The sequence below is a fragment of the Pristiophorus japonicus genome, chromosome 23 (genome assembly GCF_044704955.1).
Source record: "Pristiophorus japonicus isolate sPriJap1 chromosome 23, sPriJap1.hap1, whole genome shotgun sequence".
NCBI lineage: Eukaryota > Metazoa > Chordata > Chondrichthyes > Pristiophoridae > Pristiophorus > Pristiophorus japonicus.
The window spans coordinates 50,055,260-50,060,089 of NC_091999.1; the positions used below are offsets into that span (position 1 = coordinate 50,055,260).

The 4,830-nt window shown below is 44.0% G+C and overlaps 1 non-coding gene across 1 annotated transcript; it reads left to right on the forward strand.

Annotated features, from left to right (window-relative positions):
- Window positions 1-2,553: 2,553 nt before the first annotated feature.
- trnas-aga (transfer RNA serine (anticodon AGA)) lies at window positions 2,554-2,634 on the forward strand. Its single transcript has one exon. It is a non-coding gene; the product is annotated as a tRNA-Ser (tRNA).
- Window positions 2,635-4,830: the final 2,196 nt, after the last annotated feature.

Consider the following 4,830-nt stretch of genomic DNA (forward strand, 5'->3'; position numbering starts at 1 on the left):
CTGTCTTCACGAAGGAAGACACGCATAACCTTCCAGAAATACGAGGGCACCGAGGATCTAGCGAGAAGGAGGAACTGAAGGAAATCCTTATCAGTCAGGTAATTGTGTTAGGGAAATTGATGGGATTGAAGACCGATAAATCCCCGGGGCCTGATAGTCTGCATTGGAAAGTACTTAAGGAAGTGTCCCTAGAAATAGCGGATTTATTGGTGATCATTGTCCAACAGTCCATGGACTCTAGATCAGTTCGTATGGACTGGAGATTAGTTAATGAAACACCACATTTTAAAAAAGGAGGGAGATAGAAAACGGATAATTATAGACCGGTTAGCTTGACATCAGTAGTGGGGAAAATGTAGGAATCAATTATTAAAGATTAAATAGCAGTGCATTTGGAAAGCAGTGACAGGATAGGTCCAAGCTGCATGAATTTATGAAAGGGAAATCAAGCTTGCCAAATCTTCTGGAATTTATTGAGGATGTAACTAGTATAGTGGATAAGGGGAACCAGTGGATGTGGTGTATTTGGACTTTCAAAAGGCTTTCAACAAGGTCCCACACACGTATCGGTGAGCAAAATTAAAGCACATGGTATTGGGGTTAATGTACTGACGTGGATAGAGAACTGGTTGGCAGACAGGAAGCAGAGAGTCTGGATAAACGGGTCCTTTTCAGAAAAGCAGGCAGTGACTAGTGGGGTGCCACAGGGCTCAGTGCTGGGACCCCAGCTATTTACAATATACATTAATGATTTAGATGAAGGAATTGAGTGTAATATCTTCAAGTTTGCAGATGATACAAACAGGGTGGCGGCGTGAGCTGTGAGGAGGACGCTAAGAGGCTGCAGGGTGGCTTGGACAGGTTAGTTGAGTGGGCGAAGGCATGGCAGATGCAATATAATGTGGATAATTGTGAGGTTATCCACTTTGGTGGCAAAAACACGAAGGCAGAATGTTATCTGTATGGCGGCAGATTAGGAAAAGGGGAGGTGCAATGGGAGCTGCGTGTCGTGGTACATCAGTCATTGAAAGTGGACATGCAGTTACAGCAGGTGGTGAAGAAGGCAAATGGTATGTTGGCCTTTTTAGCTAGGGGTTTTGGGTATAGGAGTACGGAGGTCTTACTGCAGTTGTACAGGGCCTTTGTGAGACCTCACCTGGAATATTGTGTTCAGTTTTGGTATCGTAAACTGAGGAAGGACTTTCTTGCTATTGAGGGAGTGCAGCGAAGGTTCACCATACTGATTCCCGGGATGACAGGACTGACATATGAGGAGAGACTGGATCGACTGTGCTTGAAGTCACTGGAGTTTAGAAGCATGAGAGGGGATCTCATAGAAACATTAAAAATTCTGATGGGCCTTGACATGTTAGATGCAGCAAGAACGTTCCCGATGTTGGAGAAGTCCAGAATTAGGGGACACAGTCGAAGGATAAGGGGCAGGCCATTTAGGACCGAGATGAGGAGAAACTTCTTCACTCAGAGAGTTGTTAACCTGTGGAATTCCCTATCGCAGAGAGTTGTTGATGCCAGTTCATTGGCTATATTCAAGAGGGAGTTAGATATGGCCATTAAGGCTAAAGGAATCAAGAGGTATGGAGAGAAAGCAGGAAAGGCGTACTGAGCTGAATGATCAGCCATGATCTTATTGAATGGTGGTGCAGACTCGAAACCCGAATGGCCTACTCCTGCACCTATTTTCTATGTTTCTCTGTTTGTCCCTATCTCTCAATCTGACTCTTACTTTCTCACGGTTTCAAAGTTCTGCTTCAATGGGATTCTCTCAGTCTCCCTGTCTATTTGGGTCTCTCTTTCCCATCATCCCTCTATGTCTGACTGTCTCTCTCTTTCCCATCGTCTCTCTCTATCTGTCTATGTCTCTGCCTGCCTGTCTTTCTTTGCCGTGTCTCTAACCTGCTGAGTATTTCCATCATTTTCTCTTTTAGTCTCGATCTCTCTTTTTCGATCTGTCCCTCTCCTTGTCACTATCTTTATCATTATCATTCTCTCACTCTTTCCCTCTCTCTCTTACTAGATCACACACACACATCTCTGTATATGTATGTATTTGAGTCTTTTTCTCACTTAGTCTGCCTCTCCTTCTCAGTCTCACACTTTCTGTCTCTCGTTGTCTCTATCTCGCTGTCTGTCTCTCCCTGTTTGTCGGTTTGTCTCTGTCTCTCAATGTGTCTGCCGACTTCGCATGGTGTCCAGTTCTGTTCACAGCTCGATTCCTGCTCTGACAGTGATGGTACCCGTCAGTTCCTCGTTAGTATTGTGGTGAGTATCTCTGCCTGTTAAGCTGGAGACCAGAGTCCAATTCCCCGACGGGGCAGCAGTTGTTTCAAAATGTTGAATTTTACTTCTGTTTCTTGGTAGAGATACATATTAAAAATTCCAGAGCAATATAGAACTGTAAAAATACAGGTAGAGGAGTTTGCCTGTTCCAGATTTTTAGCAAACGGAGACTTTTTCAGGATTCTTTGGCCGTCTGCTGCACCGAGATGGATGAGTGAGTTTTTTCTTGGTAACGTTGCACAAAGTAGCGACACAGTAGTCGTGGCCGAGTGGTTAAGGCGATGGAGTAGAAATCCATTGGGTTATCCCGCGCAGGTTCGAATCCTGCCGACTACGATTCTTAGCATTTTTCATTCCATTTCACAATTTAACCGGTTCTCTGCCAAACTGATCCTGAGATTGATGGAATAACGTCCCATACCTTTCAACACTGACATTTTTTTCTCATTTTTATTAATCTGCAATATTCACGATACATCCGTATAAAAAAATCGCAAAAATCAGTCAAAGTTGCTACAGTGATTCAGCCTGTCTATCCCTCGAGATGACGAAGGCATCTGTGCATGCCCGTTGGTGCGTGCAAATTTTTGGGTATGTGTGTGTGTGGGTCTCTGTGTCTGTCTATCTATTTATATGTCTCTGTGTATGTGCAACTGTCTATGGAAATCATCACCATGAATTTGGTATGTCCTGGAACTGATAAAAAAGGCTTGGGGAAAATAATACGGTTGTGAACTTTGGTATCGGCTTTGGTTCAGTTGCAGCATCCTCGATTGAATCAGGAGTTTGTGTGTTCAAGTCGCACTCCTGAGACTTGAGCATATCATCTTGGCTGACACTCAAGTGCAGCACTTGGGGAATTTTGCAATGTTGAAGCTGTTGACTTTCAAATGAAATTTTAAATTGAAGCTCCATCTGCACCCTTGGGTCAATATGAAAGGTCCCAGAGCATGACTCGAAACAGAATAGGAGAGTTGCCCCCGTGTCAATATTACTAAAAATGTTCGTAAATGCTCACTAAAAGCCGATGTGCATGGGTTTGTATGTGGGATTGGGGTTGAAGCCCAGATTCTCACAGAGATCGTTTCGAGGCTCGCACAGGACCAGGATAGCCGAGTGGCTGAGGTGTTGGCCTTACAAATCAATGGGCTTTTTCCCGCGTGGGTTCGTACCCCACTCCTGATATCTCTTTAATTTAACACATATTTCCTCCCATTCTGATCAGTAGTGCCCGATTTTCATCGGTTGAATCAACGATTTTCTGTAACTGTGTGACACTCTGAACCGATAATGAAATGAAATTGTGAAATGTATCTGTGTCGCTCGGTCTCTGCCTGTCTCTCTCTTCAGAGAGCTGTATCTGTGTTTGTATGTTTGAGTCTTTGTCTCTCTCAGTCTGGCTCACTCTGTCTGTCCCTGTTTCTCCGTTTGTCTCTGTCTCTGAATCTGGCTCTTTCTCACGGTGTCCACGTCTGTTCCAATGGCATTCTCTCAGACTCTTTGTCTGACTGGCTCTCTCTTTGCCATCATTTCGGTCTGTCCATGTCTTTGCCTGTCTCTGTTAGTTCCTGCCTCTAACCTGAAAAGTATTTCCATCATTTTCTGTTTTAGTCTCTATCTCTCTCTCTCTATCTGTCTCTCTCCTTGTCACTGTCTTTATCATTGTCTTTCTCTCACTCTTTCCCTCTCGCTCTTAATAGATCACACACATACATCTCTGTATATGTATGTGTTTGAGTCTTTTGCTCACTCAGTCTGCCTCTCCTTCTCAATCTCACACTTTCTGTCTCTCGTTGTCTCTATCTCGCTGTCTGTCTCTCCCTGGTTGTCGGTTTGTATCTGTCTCTCAATGTGTCTGTAGACTTCTCATGGTGTCCAGTTCTGTTCACAGCTCGATTCCTGCTCTGATAGAACTCATGCTCATTAGTATCGTGGTGAGTATCCCCGCCTGTTCCGCCGGAGACCGTGGTTCCACTTCCCGACGCGGTGGCAGCATTTACAAAATGTAGAATTGTACTTCTGTTTCTTGGTGTTGATTCATGTTAACAAGTTCCAGAGCAATACAGAACAGTACAAATACAGGAAGAGGAGATTGCCTCTTCCAGATTTTTAGCAAACGGAGACTTTTTCAGGATTCTGTGGCCGTCTGCTGGACAGAGATGGATGACTGAGTTTTATGTGAGTACCATTTAATGATGCAGCGAGCTAGTAGTCGAGTGGGTCAGACAATAGACAAAAAATCCATCGGGCTTTCTCTGCGCAGGTTTGAACTCTGCCGACTATGTTTCTCAGCATATTTCATTCTGTTTCACAATTTAACCACTTTACTGCAAAACTGATTCTGAGATAGATGAAGCAAACTCCCACATCTTTTGATGCAGCCGCTGTTTTCTTTCTTTCATTAATCTGCAGTATTCACGATACATAAGGATAGAAAAATGCAAAAACCAGCCACAGTAGCGACAATCACACTGCCTGTCTATCCATCTATTTGTCTAAGGCAACCTGTGTATATCTTCATCTGGGTGTCAT